Raw genomic sequence first — 18735 nt, 5'->3', positions numbered from 1 at the left:
TATTGGCCAAATTCCTGTATTGCTTTTGAGTAAGTCAAAAATAGAAAGTTCTATAACCAAGTGATGTGATTTTAATGCTAATGGTTCATGAAGTAGACCATGCATTAAGATTTTAACTCATCTCCTCATTCCTCTTTGTATCTCTAGTATTGAGTTCTGAGTATGGCCTATTGTAGATGCTAGATAAATATTCAATGGGTGAATAATATTACACATGAATGTTCCATATTACAGTAAGTAGTTTGATCGAACTGTAAATTTAACTTCTACCTATGAAAGACTTTTTTGAATTTTAGAACATTGCTATTGAAACATCTTTGGTATCCAAAGGTATATATATGAAGATTTATACAGAGTAAGTTTAATATAAGTTATGGCAATTCTCTTCCTTTGAGAGCTGTTCAGAATCATGAATCATCCACCTTTGTCTTCTTTTCGTCACCTCTCAGGTGTGGACACCAGTCAACCAGTTACATATGTTTAAATATCGGTTTATGAGAATATATTGATTTTTCTGTAAGGGATCAAAAAGAATGTGTGCTAGTAACTTTTCTTGATATTTGGAGGGATTATATTATTTAATATAATTATCCAATTTAGAGTTTTCAGAAAAAAATTTTAAAGACTGAGTACATTCAAACAAGAGTAAAAGATCTCAAGAATTTAAAATAAATAACCCATTGAAAATCACCAACAATCTCAAATAGTAAAAACACTATTGAGTTGCACGGAAAAGGAGTTTTACATAGGTAGGAATATACCAAGTTCAAGGAGTGTGTCACAATATGGTCAAATGTTTAAGGATGGAATAATTAAGACTTCTGAAAAAGCCATACTCTCTATTCATCTACTCTGTTTTGCTAAAATCATCAGCTTGAACAGTTTTCCAGCTGGAATTTAGAAAGTGAGGTTATAAACTGGATTCTTTTTTCGTATAGTTTTCAGGAAGCAGGAGGACTTTTCCTTTTTTCTATGATAAAACATAAATATTGAAACAATGACATTAGAACATTAGAACGCTCTTGTTTCAGTTGAAATTCTATCTTTTTAATGTAGCCTCTGGACTAACTCTTCATTCTTTCCATGATTCATTCCTGCAGGTGATAGTAGCCCTTTTCCCTCCCATAAACACTTTTCTTTGAGAGATTTGGGTGTCTTCCTTTCCTAAACATTTAAAGACCAAAATGATTTATAGACTATCCCTGTCCTGCTGGAGTTGGGCAAGTACTGGATCATATTTGCATGGGTCACTCTGATTATAGGACTCCACTGTTTCTTGAACTAAAATTGCAAGATTTATTGTTCTATTAATGCTCATAAAGGCACTCTTTTGATGAGCCATCATTTCCCTTTATGAGGAGTCTGTATGCCAGTCACCCATGATAAGGGAGAAGAAAGTCCAGACTTCCAACATATTCATATTTCCTGGAACATTAATAAAGTCTTGAAATCCCATATGACTCCGGGGAGAAAATGGCATAGGGTACAGTGACAAAAAGCAAATTTCACGGAGTCAACACGTCCCCATGAGACTTCCCTCACATTGTTGGCTGTGTACAAAATCTAAGCTTTTCCATTTTAATGAAAAAATTTAGAAATTAACCCTCCTGGTGGAGAAGATAACCCACTAACTAGGCTTGTATTATCTGTGTGAATATTCTTAGGGAATGAACTAGCAGGAGGTGTGAACTTTCTCCTGCTTATCTTAATGGTCCGCTAATGGCAAAGCATAATTACAGTTACTTAAGTGCCAAGTTTATCAAGATTTTCACTAAAACATTCAGCCACAGCGCTTTCCTTGACTGACCCAGCTGTTATTTATACTATCATTTGAAAGAAAACTGGCCCCAATAAAAACAAGCAAACAAACAAAAAGCCCACTTTCCCACCATGTTTAAGTTCTTTCAATTCTTTTAGTTGGATAGTTAAGGCACTTGTGACACCAAAAAGTCGAAAAAAAATGGGTATGGCATCATTAATTGAAATGTCAGCCTTCCCACATTCAAAAAGCAGAGCTATGCGGGAGTTTTGTAACAATTCACTTCACGGCTTTGGGAAGTCAATTAGCTTCTAAACCAGAAGATGGTCTTCTAAAGACTATCCCATATTTGGGATGGAAACTTAGCCATTGTACCTTTCCCCCAATGCACCCACGTGAGAAGCCCGAAAGCCACCTATCTCCCCATCGGTCTCTGGATCTCCTCGCTGCCTTTGTCCCTTCTAGACGTGGAGGCTTGGAGAGGAGGTTTAGTTTCCAAGGATTGGAGCGTTTAAAGGGCGGGGCCATCTCCAAGTCCATCTCCCCTTTTTGTCCTCTTCTCCTGGGACGGGAGGGAGGAGCCAGGTCCCCCCGCGGCGGGTTCGGGAGCTCTCTATTTCGGTCGCTCGAGGTGAGTCTGAAAGGGCGGCAGCCCGTTTAATTGCAGCGCAGGTTAATTTCTTGAGTTCACCGCAGTCGGTCTGCCAGCCGCTTCCCCGGTCTTTGCCAAGTGGGTTTATGAGGTCTGAGGCGTGTTGGGGCGCGCTCACGTTCTCGCGAAAGGCTCCTCCCCAGGGCTCATTTCGCCACTGCGGGAAGCCCTTTGGTGCCCCAGGAGCCTTGGGTTTCCTCTGACCTCGTCGCTTCTTCCTCCCTCCCCACCGCCTGGTTCCCTGCGCCCCTGCCCCCGGGGAAGGGCGGCCCCCATCTTAGGACTTCCGACCCCAGCCAACCCAGAAGGTACCTTCACGTCGATGAAGATTTTATCACAGCCTCCAAAACCCAGCAGTAATAGGAGCTTTCAATCTGAAATACGATTGTTATTTTCCCGGTGCAGAGCTTGACAGAAAAAGTCAGCTTTTTATTAAAGACAAAGAGGTAAATTATCAGCCGGGGCACTGAAGGGACGGCGGAGACCTGGCGCGCTTCCTCTTGTTGCCACGAGGAATTTATGGGGGAGCGGCGGCCAGCGCTTCAGACACCCCTGGGGTCCCGGGGGGAGGAGCTCGGGGCAGAAGGACATCCCCAGGTCCCTCCAGGCACCTGGAAGGGGGAGTCCTCCCCGTCCTGCACAAAGCCAGGGTCATTTCAGTCCTGAACAGCCTTACCGTGCTCCTCTCTCCTTTCTTCTTTTCTTTCTCTGACTCTCGTTTCCCTTTCGCCTCTGAGCTTTCTCCTCCTGGTTCTCCTCTCCCCACTTTTTCTCTTCTCTCTCCTAGCCTTGCCTCTCCCTCTCCCTCCTTTCTTCTCCACCGCACGCGTAGAGTGTCATTTATTTATTTATTTATCACCCCCGCCATCAACACCCTTTTAGGGCTCCCAAGCTTTTCAGTGTGAGTGGGAGGAGAAAAGGGCAGGAAGTGTTGACTACAAGGGGGTGAAATCGTGCCTCTGGGTGAGAGATTCTGCCCCAGAATAAACGATTGGGAGAAATCTTGGAAAATGAGGATTCAGATCTGTTTATGAAACCCCGCTATCCGATGGGAACCAACTCCGCGCGCGCGTCTCCTCCTCCCCCCTTATTGTACGGGATTATGGGTATATCTTCCCGGACTGTTGTTTGGGGGGTGGGGAATGAGTATTAAAGAGGACACTCTTGCCCTGGATCCTCAACACCGCGCCTTCTCACCGGATGCGCGCTCCCCATGCAAAGGAATCCAGCAACATCCCCCAATTCAGACGCGGACAAAAGAAACTTTAATTAAGGTCTCTGCCCCGCGCGCTGCGTGTTTCTCTCTCCTGAGGCTGTTGATGTCCAGCTCGAGGATGCGAGAAATAGAAATGGTACAACCTGCCCATGCCCTTGAACTTCAATTGCTCCTGACTTGCTGTATTGATTTTTTTATACTGTAGGCTACCCCCCTCTCCATCAAATTAAAGCCTTAAGAGACATTAGACCTGGTGAGAGAGAGGGTTGTAAAACCTACTCCTTTGTAAAAGAAATAGTTCAGAACGATTTGGGGAAAAATTACACTAAATAAAAATTCAAGGTGTGAAAGCTTCATCTTGGCTCTCTTGTCTTCAACACCATGACACCTTATCATTAGGAGCGCTGATTGTTACTTTCCGAGCCTTTAGATGATCAGCCAGAAAGTGCAAACAACGCGGGGCTGGAAGGTGTAAAGTTATTTAAGTAGGCTTTTTTTTTTTTTTTCTTTTGGTGCGCCGTCAAAACATTTCACAAGTTGGGAAAAGAAAGTGGTGGTTCCGAGGCTCGGAATGACGGGCTCTTAACCTCCCCCATCCCCCCTTTCCATATCAGAAAAGAAATAAAATGCACAATGAGCCGTTCTTTCGGGGGAGAAGACTTCAAAATACGTGCCAGTAATGGACAATTTGAGCTTTTCACTGGAGATACTCACACCGCAAGCTGGAAAGGGATTAAAAAGCCCCACGTGGTTGATCTGGGTTTAGACTTGCAACCTCTAGTTCCCCATGTACGTTCTTTGCAAAGATTGGCCTCTAGATGGATGCGTGTGAGGGACTCTCTGGGGCCCGGGCTTGGCGCCTCGGGCAGGTCTGATGGTGGGAGCGCTATGAGCGGCGGGGCAGGGTCCTCACTGGGGGCTTCCTCTACCGGCCAGGGCGGCCGGGCGCCTCCGGGACGCGAGCGCGCACGCCTCAGCCCGGCCGCCGCGCTCCTCGTACCGCCTTCTCCGCAGGTCTTTATTCATCTCATCTCCCTCTTCCCCTTCTCCTCCTCCTTCGCCTCCTTCTCCTCCTCTTCCTCCTCCTCCTCCACCACCACCACCACCTCCTCCTCCGCCGCTGCCACCTCCTCCTCTTGCATCTCACTGGCCTGGCTCTGTGTTGCTCTGAGTGACAAAGACAATGTCCCAGCTTTAACTTTGCAACCACCTTGCCTCCTTCTGGGGTTCAGCGCGGGGGAGGGGGGACAGCAGCCGCAGCCTCAGCATCTCCTCCAGCTTCTCCTTCTGCTCTTCTCCAGCTCTTGGATAATTCTTCCCTTGGAAAAACCCCCCAGCCCTCTCCTCATTTCTTTCTTTCTTTTTTCTTCCTCTCTCCTGCACGTTGTTGTTGTTATTAGAAAGGCTTCGCGCACCCCCTGGTGCTCCGGCGTTTTGTGTGGCAGGAGAAGATTGTCTTCCTTCTCTCTTTCTGTCTTGCTTTCTCTCTCCCTCTGGTTGCTCATTATTCAGAGAGAGACACAGAGGGAGGGAGAGAGAGAGCGCGCGAGGGAGAGGGAGGAGAGGAGAGAGAAGAGGAGAGAGAGAGGGGAGAGAGAGAGTGAGAGGGAGAGGGAGGGAGGGAGAGAGAGGGAGAGGGAGAGGGAGAGAGAGACGGATATCTCAGGTCATCTGCAGCTGCAGCGAGTCTGAGGAGCCGAGGAAGGCAGGGAAGATGGCGATCCTCCATTGCTGAGACCCGGCAGAAGCACATGAGACTCCCAAACAACTTCCACAACAATAACCCGAGCAGGAAGAGGAGAAAGAGAAAGAGGATAAGGAGGCGGTGGGGCTGGAGAACCCGAAACACCTCCCGGCGCCGGGACGCTTCTTCTGTAAGTTACTGCAATTAACAACCACCTCGGGGTGGTCTGAGTGCTCCGGGGAGGAGAGCGCGGGGTGGTGGAGGCACAAACGCGCTCATTCATTCGGCCAAGGAGGGTTGGCGGAGCGGGGAGGAGAGGAAGTCCGCTGCATGGACTGGCTGTTGGAAGAGGAGAAGAAGCAAGAGAGAAGAGGAGGAGGAGGGGGAGGAGGGAGAAGAGGAGGGGAGGAGGAAGAGGAGGAGGAGGAGGAGAAGCGAGGGAGGAAGAGGAGGAGGAGGAAGAGGAGGAGGAGGAGGAGAAGGTGGTGTTGGTGGCAGTGGAGGTGGCTGTGCTTTTCCTGCTGGCTGCTCCTTCTGCCGGGGGGGAGCGGAGCGCTGTGGCTTAATTAATTTCGTGTAGTTCTATGGAGAGAAGAGAAAATGAAAGATGAGTGAGAAGAGAGCTGGAGGCTTAGGATGGATGCTCCGAGTGTGGGGACAGGAGTAGGGACAGAGAGGGGGGCGGAGGGCGGGAGGCGAGGAGACCTGAGCCGAGAGCCAGAGGGAGCGAGCGAGGGGCAGAGGAGGGAGCGCTCCGAGCCGCCCCGACCTGAGCGGGTTGACCTCTTTCTTTCTCTGTCCCTCCTTCCTTTCCCCCTCTCTGTCTGCCCGTCCCCCGCCCGATGGCAAAGCCTTGCGGATTGGCACCCCCCTCTTCCTCAGGTATTTGGCTCTCTCTCTCTCTCTCCCCGAAGTTGGGATGCGGGGTCGGGATGTGTCGGGGGGTGGCTGCTGCTGCTGCTGGTGCTGCTGGTGAGGGAGGCGAGGAGCGGGGGGCACGGGCCGGCTGGGGGGCGCAGGTTCAGGAGCAGCTGAGGAGCTGTCTCCAGGCTGGGGGGTTTAGAAGCGTCTGGTGGAGGAGGACAACGGTTTCTGGAGAGGAGAAGCCATTACACACGCTTGGCTCTCCTCTGAGGAAGGGAGAAAAGAAGGAAGGGGCCTGGGGGTCGTCTCACTCCTGGTGCAGTTCCCAGGGGTCTGCCCTCCTTCCAGGCACGAGGGGAAGACGCAGCCGCCCCCCATTGGAGCAGCCCCTGTCTTTCCCTTTCTTTATCTCCCTGTCCTCCATTTGCAAGCTGTCTGCTTTGGTTCCAGTCCAGACTCCAAAACACAAAGCTCCTTCTCACGTTCATTCTCCAGGCTTTTCACCATTTCTGAAGGAACCCTCATTTTCTTTTCATTGTAGCTTCTAACCTACAGAGAGGGAGGGAGGCTGCCTGGAGTTCCTTTTATATTCCTCCCCTACCAAAAAAAAAAAAAAAAGTTTCATTTTTAAGCACGCGTCTGGGATGGGAAAAGACCAACCAGTTGGGGCTTTCTCCCAGGGCTCCCGGGGCTGTGTCTGAGTGTCTGTGTTGGCTGTTTGGTTTGCTTTGGTTTTGTTTCTGGAGATGGTTTGCAGGTTTTTGGAGGAAGTGACTACCTAGTTTGGTTGAGAGCTGGGAACTGAGTCAGGTAAGCCGTGTCATGTTGTAACTCCACCAGAAAATGGAGGAGAGCGGGGTTTCCAGGAGACAAAGCTGAGATGAGAAGTGTTTATAAAATTATGGATGTCTCCATTTTGAAGCTCTGTTGGTGATGGCTGGAGGAGGCTTGCCTGCCTACTCCTCCCTTTCCAGGGGGAAATCTTGGTGGTTCCTCACTATCTATTCATTAGGCAAGGAAATGAGGGGCTTTTAAGGGCTGCTCAGATTTTTCTCCCATCAAAGGAGTGCTTTCACAAGTTATGGAGGCATTTGTTTCCATTTTAAAGTAAACTTTTGGAATTTTTTTTCTCGTTTTGAGTGGACCTGAAGGGCTTTGACCTCCTTCAGGAGAGGCAAAGCAAAACCTTAAAACATTTTCTACTGAGGTCTTCACACAACTTTAAGCTGCTCCAGGTCTCCTGCAAGTCACCAGGAAATGTTATTTCCTCATTGTGAAGATGGTGGTGGCCCTAAGCTGAGATTTTGGAGTTCTGGAGCTTGGTTGTCATCATGTTTTGATGCATTGCAAGACTTTATTGTCTGGTTTGGGTTGGTTTCTGCAAAGAAAAAAAAAAAAACCCAACAAAACCCAATAACAACAAATCCTGCAAGATCTCAGAGGAACTCTAAGACTGGCTAACACCAGTTTCTCCAGGCATTTCTCCATTTTTCACCAGTTTCTCTACATTTCTCTTCAGGTGGTTCTATTTGTGTATTAGGCCTTCTGTTGGTTCCTTTGTTTTCCCCTTTCCCTTCCCTTCTGCTATTTTTTTCTGTGTTCTCAAGTACTGTGAGTCTTCAGAAATATCAGATGTCTTCTTAACAATGTCACTGTGGAAACAAATTTTTAAAATATTATGTCATTTGAGACAACCTTATGTCCAGGTATCTTCACCTTTTTAATTGGGAGGAATTTATTAGTCTTAGAGGAGGACATTTTGTGAGGATGATGTGAAGAAAGGACCCAATCCTAACCCAGTCCACACATTGATTGGAGTTCTTCGCAGATTAGTTCTAGAGAATGTGTGTAATTGATCCAGGTAAAGAACTAAGTCCCAAAATGCTTGAAGAATTTATAAAAGCCAACCATGAAGATGTTGCTTTTCCATTAGGTAAGGTAGCCATCTTGAGGATGAGGGAAGATGTTGGGAGAATTGTAGGTGGACTATTGAGGATAGGTAAGGAAGGCTCCACGGTGGAATGAAAACTTGGAGGAGATTCAGAACCAATTAATATATTGTAAGAAGGCTGACTGGACCTTGTTTTCAACTAAGGAGAAATGTAGAAAGGTACCAGCTTCAAGAGAAATGAACACATTGGTGAGCGACTTATATCAGCTTTTTTCTTGCTTTGCTTTCTCATTGTCAGATTTTTTGTGTGTAAAGTTCCTTATGTCTACAGTATTTTTGTGCATATTGAAGTGGTTTTAGATTCCACATGTAATTATATTCTATTGAGTAGCTGGTAGCAGTGTCATTCAGTAAATGCACAATGCTGTATATGACAACATCACATTTTTCAAACCAAACTGTTGTGTCATTAATTGAGGGTTATTGTTCTTCTGAGGAGTGTGAAAGGACAGGAGAAATACATGGTTCTTTAGCTGATAATTGTCCCTGGTCAATGAAGTAAAACCCTGTTTTTGCAGACGAAGATGTATGGTTTTCAAGATTTTCAGTTGATGTGTATGCTCATTTAAAAATACTTCTCTTCAGATCTCTGCTGCTTTATTAAAAACATGAGCCTCTTCAAGAGCTCTTTAAAAAATCTTACTTGGAATCATACCTTTTATTATTTATTTTTAAATATTATCTTGATACCATTACTTTTGCTCTTAAGTGGAATGTTGTCAATGTTATATTTAAATTTGCTAATGCATATATGCATGATACATGTTCAAACTCGAAGTTCAAATGCAATGGAATAAAAAGGGTTGTTTGGGAAAGTAATTACCAGATAATTTTGCATCTAATTAACCATATATGTTTATGTAAACATAAATACATCATAAAATGTTGATCTTGAAGCAAACTTCCATGATAGCTTTTTGTTGTTACTGATACCAGGACAAGTGGTTAATTACTTATTTCAGTGGGGGAAAAAAGTCTGACAAACAATCCAGCAGTTTGACTCACCACATTTTTTACTTTGCAACCGAGTGTTTTGGTGTCTTTATAGACAGTCTTAAAGTTGAGCTTTTCTGAAGGGAAAAAATTAGGTATTTAAGAGGCGTTTTAGAGTTTGAGAATATGTTTTAACTGGTTACCTACGAGACACATCCATCTCTGATGCCCTTCAGAATGGGAAGCACCATAATATTAAAACCATGGTTTCTGCATTTTCTAGACACAGGCATTCAAAATGGGACAAGTATTTTGGATAAACCACTGTGAGAGAAATAAAGTGTCAAGCTGAACGTTCTCATTTGATATCAAAGCTCAGAGATCCTTTTTGTTTTTGAGACATCAAGTTGATGAAGCTTCTTATACAAATTTTTGCCATAGCTATAATATATCACAAAGAGAAATCATTCTGGAGAAATATATGTGAGCTATGATGCTTACACTGCCATAAAAAGATTCTTGTTGGATCTTCGCATTCCATAATATCTCATATTAGATTTATGTCCATGTAATTCATTGAACACATTTCCTGAGGACTTGTTTTTTTCCCTCACTCTTTGGAGTTGGAGACAACTTTTAGACAGAAATATATATATATATATATTATATATATATATATATATCTTTCCTAATAAGTCTCTTCCGGAAGACAGTAGGGGAAAAGAAATCTAACTCTACTAATGGACTTTAGAGTACTTGTGGTCTGTCTTCCTAAAAGAAAAGAATGGTAAAGTTGCCTTGGGAAAGATTTCCGTTTTCTGTGTGATGGAGTTTAGTAGGGTCTAGTCTATCTTGAATTCTTTGCTGATGTTGAGATTTCTTGGTTAAGGTAACTTGACTGACTTATCTTCTTTGTGGTATGTGCCTTTATCAGACTTATAGTTCATGTCTCATGAGACAGAGCATTGACAAAGCTGTATTGAATGTTTCAAGTTGAAGACTGGAGGACAGAGATGCTATTTCATAATGCCACACACAAGTTAGGCAATATAGAAATAATGAACTCAGATTGCAAAGGATCCGACATGAAAGTATGATGGCATGATTGGTATATGGAAACTAAGGAAATTCAAAAGAAGTGGGGGAAAATATTTCCAGGGTCTATGGCTGATGCAGTGAACCGAAAAAAAATCAGCCTCTGTGAGTGTGTGAGTGTGTGTGTGTGTAAAAGCAGGTATCTTGTGAAGTTCACATACTTATGAAGTTGGTGGCTTTGAGAGAAACATTAGCTGGGTGTTGGTGACCTATTAATTGATTATGAGAAAACAGGAGAGTAGATAATGCTAGAAGAAAATTCCTCTTCTTGTGTGATATGCCAAGACATCTGGCAGATGTTATGTTGGGCCCTAAGGAATGGACAGTTTAATTTTAGCCCTAGCAAGGAAATGGGAAGTTCTAAGCTCTTTTAATAGCACAAGTCTTAGTTTGGGGAAGGTTGCTTAAAAAAATAAGAAAGGAAAAGAAAAGAGGCATTTATTGTAATAGGAAAGAACTCCAGGGAGCACCAAGACTAAGCTGAGGTTTTGGGGTGATGGACCAAAATATTATTTCCCAAGTAGAAATAAACACAATCATTTAAAAGTTGACTAATAGGTACACCATAAATGATGAATATTAAGTGTTTAATATTCACCAGTCAGAACTTCTAATTGAGAAGCTAGTTGTTTTGTGCTTTGGAGAGATTGTCTATTTCACATCCTCCCCTCCCCCTGAATTTTACTGAAGAGAAAACTGCCACAGAGATGTGAAGTGACTTGAACAAGGTCAGAAAGTTCAGTTGTAACAAAGCCTGGCCTAGAACTCAGGTCGCCTGACTCCCAACCCAGTGCCCTTTCAACTACCCCACTGCCTAGGATTGTAGCGGTTTGTGAAACACCAGCTCTCCTCTCCAGGGTGTGAGGCTCTCTGAGAAACTCTGTAATCATACACTAGTGGGGCAGGAGTATTGATTTTTTGTTAGTTGAATTTAACATGTTGGGGAGCCCACGGCTGAGCATGATTTCTTTCATAGAAAGTGTTACGCTCCAGAGGCCAATTTTGTTTGTGTGACTCAGTCAAGTTTTAGCTATTGGGTTTGTAGCTGGGCTTTTCTTTTAATTGTCCTGCTCTCCTCTCTAGTTCTGTCATCCAGGGCTTGGGAGTCCTTTTCTAATGCCCTTCTTTGGCAGTGTGTCTGGGTCTATTGCAACTTACAAAAGTACCCACAATTGGACTCTGAGGATCTCTTTTGCAATGTGGTGCAGATTTAAATTGGCTTCTTTCAGAGATGCCATTTTGTAATACTGATGAATGACCAGGACAGTGAAATCCAGTCTAAAACAATCACTGGTGATTTTCCAGTGTTCTGGATTCATCCAGAAATGTGCCCTCCATATATCTTCTTGGAGCCCAGTTCTCTCTTGCAGACCAATGGCTGGCTATTTCCCATTCCCCAATATACATGAGTTGTCCTTAAAATGACTTTTTAACAACACAAGCCACATTTAACCATGAGAGAGAGATGGGACAGTGCTTTAGGAAGGGTGAAATGGGTTTCCATGTCTGATTCCTCTTGGACAAGTGAAAGTAATTTTGTAAAGAAGAAGAGTGATGTTTGGAAGTTTCCACATTTTCTAAGCTTCTTCCAAACGAAAGCATAAATTCTTAATCCAGGAGGCAGTCTGGAGAAGGTAGTGCTGGATGTGGACTTCTGGCAGAAACACAGTTAACGCTATAAACAGTTGAACCTCAGTGTGGCACTCCTCCAAATGAGTTGACTGTCGAAAATAAAATGTTCCAGAAGAACTGGGAGAACAGGAAAGAAGTTAAAACAGCATGGTTTGCATGCCAGTACTGAAGGAAGGAAAAAAAGTTTGGGTTGGGGGGGCATTGGAGGGAAGAGAATCCTAAATTGAACTGTCTCCTGGATTTCTAAGATCCAGTAGGAGAAGTTTCCAAGTGAGAGAAAATGGATTTTTATGAGTTTAGATTGTATTTGCAGTTTACAAGGAAGCTCTTTTGAATCTTTTGTCCCCTTGAACTTTGTATCTGGAGAGCTGCACTCACTGATAAATAGAAAGTCAATTGGAAGCACTTCAGATTTACATTTTCTGCTTGGAAATAACTGTCATAAAATTTATCTACTTTCTAAGGGCTCATGTGCTTATCAGTGGAAGCATACATCAGATTTTTAGTGTTTGGATGGGTGGCTACAACACAAAGTTGGTTTCTTCCAGGACTTGGAAAGACATGCGATAGAGTGGTATTTGAGAGGGTACCAGTATGGTCACCTGCAGATGCATTATCTTTTAATTCTGGTGAGCAGATTACTTGGTGTCTTCAAAGCATTCTTGCCTAATTCCTAGCTGGAGACATTTTTTCTTGAGTTATTCTTGGAGAGAAGGTTTCTTTGTGTGCCAGGTCATGAGTATTTTGGTATTGATTTCCTTGCTTTCATGTGTTTGCTTGTTCAGTTCACTGCATGTGGCTTCTGGATATTAATAAAGTACTTGTGCTGTGCCTGGCCACATCTTGCCCCAAACTTCATTCAGAGAGCACAGCCTGCTCTTGGGGGTGAAGGGAAGGTTGGTAGGTACATATTTGTTCAAAAAATAAATACTTGAAGATGAAGACTGCTTAAGTCTGAAAGTTACTTGCCAGGCTTTCGAGTAGACTTTTAACAAAGACCATGCAAGGAAGGATGGGGAAGATTCTACTAGGAACCAATGGATCCTGATTAAACGTTGTAGGATCGCTTAGTAGGAAATTAAGCATTTGTCCAAGATGAGTAAGCAAAGACTTACCTTTGGATTCAGATTGGGTTGAGCACAAAAGGAGCTGGCGGCCCAGGCAAGACAACTGTGTCAGAAGTAATTAAGCCCAGGATTTGTGGAGAGGCTTATCTGCCACAGAGCCCAGCTGGGGAAGGCCAAACTCGCTCCCTAAGCCCTTGTCTGGCCAGTTGAACCAGAACACGAGCTAAGGCCTTCAAATTTTGGAATTCTTCTCTCCCTGTTCAGATTTAAGAAGGTCAAGTCATTATTCTTCAGTTTTGCTCATGTCAGCTGAGTGTTTCTTTCTTGAGCTGGGAAATGCCAGAGACGGGGGGTGGGAGCTTGATTTCCTCTGAGGGAACAGTCTCCCTTTTGACACTACAAATGTGCCTATAACGTTGTACTTATTACTCAGAAAATAATTGTGCAGTGGCACAATGTGGGATACTTGAAAGATGTTTGCTGCACTAAGGTTCCAATACTCACCTGCAGATTAAGAAATGGGTTTCTAAACCATCTCATTTCTATTGCTAATGAAAAGCTTTGGAAGGCACCTGTGAATTAGAGCTCCAGCTGCTATCATGGTAGGGGAAGTTAGGCCTTGAAAGGATACACGGATTAGCCCGCCAGAAAAGCAAACAGTAGCATCAGCACAAGTAGAAAATAGACAGGGTTGTTAAGCTAACAGAAAAGTAGGCTAAACCATTGCCATAATTATGTAGTGGAAATTTGCTGGGGAGGAGAGACTGCTTGGATGGGAGAAGGAAAGGAAGGAGAAGAGAGGCAGGGGGATGATTGACAAGTCAAAATAGAAGAGGTCTGTTCGTTGGGAAGAACCTTCAGGAAGAAGAAAGGCATGGCTTTTAAGAAAACAATAAAGCAAGTGGAAAAAGACCTTGTAATTTGGTACCTATTGCATGTGAAATATGAAGACCAGTGCTCAGACCCACATTCTTTGGTCAGCTCTTGTTGTGAAAAATAGAATTGGGCTTGGAAGACAATTTATGTGGGCCGTACAGATACGGCCCTTCCATAAAGGGCAGTTGGAAACTTGAAGGAACTGGTTAAGTAGGCCCAGGTGGAGATTTTCTTGGAAAATGCAGAAGTAGGGAATAGAGCACAGTAGAAAACAGCTGCATTATTAATGGGCAGAAAATGTGATAGTCCTCTCTAAAGCTTTCCATAGAGCTCCTCTACCTACGCTCTGGGTGTTAGAAGAAATGAAGAACAAAGTCATGCTGATTTCAGAGAGGAAAGGAATGGACCGTGACAACTACCTGGTGTCCAGTTTGGGATTAAGCCATTTGCTTGAGCCAGGCATCACAGTCTGGTCTTTCAGTCCAATCCTGGCATTTTAAAATCCAAAATGAAGCCATTGTGGTCCAGAAAGTTTAGCCATTCTAATCTTTAATTACATCATCCCTCAATTAGTCAGCAATTGAGCATCAGTCACTTAACCCAGATTGGACCTGATCTAGGGGTCCTTCACGTGGGGTAAAATCTGAACACTGTCTGAAGATGCCAAAAATAGATACCAGCTAAAGAATATATAAAGATGTGAATAATAAGTACTTATCACTCAGGAACTTTTCTCTTCAATGGTTTCTGTCTTCAATAGTCTTCTCTGAAGACTGTTAATTAGTATTTAATAATGATAACTGGGGAGGGGATCTGCATGGAAGAGACTGTTTTCATTTGATTGTCAGAGTTCAGCTGCAGGAACTTCTCCCCCTTCTGCTGCCACCTGCATACTGTCCTTTCTGATATTGTGTAAGAATACTGTCTATAAGGAGAATAAATATGATGGCTTTATCAAAAAATTCTGCCAACTCCTCTACAAAGTGGGAATATCACATAGACCTTCAACAGAATGCTCTTTCCCCTCCTGGAGTGACTCATAGTTAATATTAATGCTAGGTAACGTTTGTTTAACATTTAATATGAACCAAGGACTGTTCATATGGTAGAGAAAACTGAGGTTTGGGGAGCTAGAGTAATTTACCCAAGGTCATGGAGTTACGAAGTGGGGGAGCCAGGATTCACACGCAGGGGGACTACCTCCTGGCTCTGGGCTGGTGGGAACCAGCCTTGATTATTACTTAATATGCTAATAGCTTATGTTCCTGATGGTTTATCTCTTTCAGTTGCTTATGCCAGGAGTATATCCTGGTGTTCTGGAAAGAAATCTGAGCATAATGGAAAATTAATTGTAATATATTTGTTGATATGAGAGAGATAACTTATTGTAATAGCTTGACTAGTGTGTTTAACTAAAGAATAGCCTCTTTTTGTTCTTCTGAGTTATAGAGGGATGGTGAAAAAAAAAAGCAAGAGACCATGGAGGGGGAAATTTAGAGAATAAATATTTTAAAACTGTACTGTATCAAGCTCAGTAATGTAGAGTAGTTATACACATGGGTATTTAAAAAGAGCAGCTACCTGTTATGGCAGAAAGATAAGCTGTCTGACTTTTGTTTTAAGTAGAGAAGGTGTCTTACTTTTTTCCGTCTTAGGGTCACTTTTGAAAGTCTCAGTGTCCTATATTGGCTCTGGTTACTGTAAGCACAAGAAATGTTTTCAAAAGCCACACAGACATATTTGAAAATTAGTTCCACTCTCTAATGGCCATTTTTGGAAAATAGTGCAGATGCTCTTCAAAGCATGGGTACTGGTGTGCCCACGTCCTTTAGTGATCACCACGTGCTCTGTTTAGGTCGTGAAGACATGATGAACGTTTTGGTTTTATTTGCCTCTCCCTGAAACATCATAGTACAGTAAGGAGGCTGCTGTTCATGGATGGCCACAAAAGTCCTTAATAGGGTAATAAGCTGTACTAAGGGAGATGGAGCAGGTCCAAATATCCCTAAGATATCCAGGACCGTAGCTTTTCTGTAAGACAGGCGGTTGGGCATTAATTGCTGAGCAGACTCGAACCTTGGAGCAACCAGTGGTGGTTTTATAAAATTTTAACTTTGCTGTGGATCTGTTCAGGTGATCTCCCGTCCCCAGACAGACTCATACCCAAAACCTTTGTAGGAGGGTCGGCATGTGTCCTGTTGGCAAAATGTACTAGAAAAGACCACAGAGTCACCCATTTTTACCTGTCATCCATATCATTATCTACCAAACTTATCAAAACCATTGTTTTCTTAGGTCAAGGCCTTTCATGGGAAAAAGGCTCAGAAGAAACTACACAGTTGAAGAGAGTAAAGTTGAACTATACCTCAGCATTCAGTTTTCCAGGGGGATTTTCTAATTTAAGAGCAATAGGGACTCTCCTCAGCCTTAGGTGGCATAAACTGTGACCCCAGTCAATAGCACGCAGCCATCTAAGATACTCCTTCAGACCAGCCTGTCTCAGAGACCGGTCCTGAATGTGTTTCTTCAGTCTTCCTCTTAATTCTTTGAAGAGAAATCTACCCAGGCTACCCTCGGGAGCTTTGCAGAAAGTGAAGGTGAATTGGGTCAATGTGTCTTTGTGGGTGCAGTGACATCCAGTTGGGGATAAGACAGTGAATTTGAGAACACACTCAACATGAGAGGAGAGAAAGGAGAGGGAGCCTTAGAGCATGTCCAAGGAGGGAAATGTACAAAGTTTATGTATTTAGGCCTGGTGGAGGAATCCTCTATTATACTGAAAAAAAAAAAAAGAATGCAAATCACCTCCTTGGAGACAGATTCCATTGTAACTTGAAAAAGCACATTGTATAGATCACATAAAATAGCAGGCGTTTAAGAAAGCAGAATTGTATCCTTCCACTTGTGTGGAAGTTCTCATCATTCATTTCATCTTATCCCATGGTTTTGCGTCTACTTAGTAATTTTTTGGGCTGAGAAGGGAAGTGGCGTTGAAGAATAGAGTCCAGCTGTCCCTGAAATTCATTGCTATCCCTTGGTTGACTCAAGTCTTTGAGGACCTCACCCCTTTTTCTGGCCAGTGGCTATAGCTTGTTAATAACAAACTAATATCACCCACAGGTCCTGAAATTAGCAAGTGTTAAATGTTATGTGATTATTAGGGGAAAAACAAGATAATCTAGTCAGTGGGCTTAATTAGGTTCTGATTGCCCAGTTGCTGCTTCATGATAATTATATTCATAACCCCATTTCTAGACGTCAACTACAATTATCAAAATTGACCCCAGCACAGGTACATGGTAGCGATCTTATTGGAAGCAGCTTTCGAACAGTGACTTCCCTATGTTTCCAGTGTGTTCTTGCCTGTTCCTTCTTCTCTTCTTGCCACCTTCGCATCCTCTTTTCCCCATTTTAGTAGAAAGCACGGTGGCATTATTTTGAATTTGACCATGCACATATTGTGTAGCTTATGTTGGTGTCTACAGAAAAATAAATTCTTAAGTTTTTGAGAGCCAAATATGACTGAAAAGCATTAATAAATCAGCAAATGGGAATCTTGAAGCATAAAAATCCAATGTTGGCTAGATTGTTTTTTTTTTAGCACATGAAACCTGTTCAGTAGATTTCACGTGATTGATTTGAATATATCTTTTACTTTATAAGGCATAGTCTTAAAATGAAAAAGAGAGTCATCTGTGTTTGAGATACGACATTATCAACATGATCATTAAGTTCTGAGGACTAGAGAGCGAGAGCTTTTAGCTTTACATTACCTCCTCCTTTCCCCCAAATTCATGACATTTGGCGCCAATGTGTTCTGGTAGAAAAAGGACATGTCGTTGCTGGGGACATTGTTTACTGTTTATCTCCCAAGTGAAGGCAGTGATTTCTAGGAAATACAAACAACAACCTGTATCAGAAGTGGGTATGTCAGTGTGACACCGTGAATCACTGGGCCAGATTGTCACTTGGCAGCCTTCCCTTTGTGACATGCAGTTATCTGGGAAAATAATGCACTTAAAATTTGCACACCATAGCTAAACTTCAACGCAGTTGAACCGTCTGAAGAATAACTAGGAACTCGGCTACTGTATAAATGGATGTATGTGTGTGTGTATATGTGTGTGTGTGTATATATATATGAATATGTAAATATATGTGTACTGATGTATATATAAATATGTAAATATATATGATATGTATATTCTCTCTGGGATAAGCTGCTTATTTTTGCTGAAACATCAGGAGTGCAAATTTCTCAGAACTTCTGTGTGAACATGCAGTTCTTTGAACAGGTGTCTTCTTGAGAAAGTGGTATGTAGTGGGTGGGGCATACTCCTTGGGACTGCAGAAACACAGGATGAAATTTGTCTCCGTCCCTTCCTAGCTGTGTGATCTTGAATAAGTCACTTAACCTCTCTGTTCCCGTGATTTCCTACCCAATAAAATGGGGATAATAATGTGAATCTGAGGAACTGACATAAGGACTAAAAACTGTTATATTTATGAGTCCTGATTCATAATGGGCACTCGAAAAATGATAGTTTCTTCCTTCCTCACTGATAGAGAAACTGAGGTAAAGATCTCCCAGCACTTTGCCAGATGGGAATTATTTTGTCCTTGGTTTTAAACTCGGTTTTTTGAATCCTGCCTGATTAATTTTGTGCCGTTTCCGCCTTAACTGATGAGCAGTCCTCATTGCTATTGCCCATTGACAGGTAGAATTTTCCAGATCGTGAGCCGCTGGTCTGCCTGAGTGTGGACCCCGCAGGGCTCCGTATTGGTGTGTGTGCGTTCAGTAGGGATTTGTGAACTAGCTGAGGATGAGGCCATGTCCTCTTGGAAAGGTACATTTACGTGGTAACAGAGCCTATCCCAGCCTTGCAGAGCTATTCCCTGGCGTGTTGTGGGGGAATAGTTTTTAATCAATGTGAACTTCTATGAGCCTTTTGGAAAAAAGATGTCATTACTGTTCCTATTGTTTGGCATCATTCTGGCAAAAATGA

The 18735-nt window shown here is 43.2% G+C and overlaps 1 protein-coding gene across 12 annotated transcripts in view; it reads left to right on the top strand.

Annotated features, from left to right (window-relative positions):
- Positions 1-2367: 2367 nt before the first annotated feature.
- Positions 2368-18735, top strand: part of ZNF462 (zinc finger protein 462) — a 137603-nt gene continuing 121235 nt past the window's right edge. For 4 of the 12 annotated variants that reach the window (XR_015548965.1, XR_015548966.1, XM_087419348.1 and 1 more), the window contains exon 1: positions 6370-8315. The gene's annotated coding sequence lies outside the window, so the exon portion shown is untranslated. Of the gene's footprint in view, positions 2391-5276; positions 5502-6002; positions 6194-6367; positions 8316-18735 lie in introns of those variants that run through there. The other 8 variants (XM_014782050.2, XM_087419345.1, XM_087419347.1 and 5 more) reach the window with 7 other exon arrangements.

Source organism: Ceratotherium simum, chromosome 29 (assembly GCF_057802395.1).
Source record: "Ceratotherium simum simum isolate JZ-2026a chromosome 29, ASM5780239v1, whole genome shotgun sequence".
Taxonomy (NCBI): domain Eukaryota; kingdom Metazoa; phylum Chordata; class Mammalia; order Perissodactyla; family Rhinocerotidae; genus Ceratotherium; species Ceratotherium simum.
This window is presented reverse-complemented; position numbering and strand designations above follow the sequence as displayed.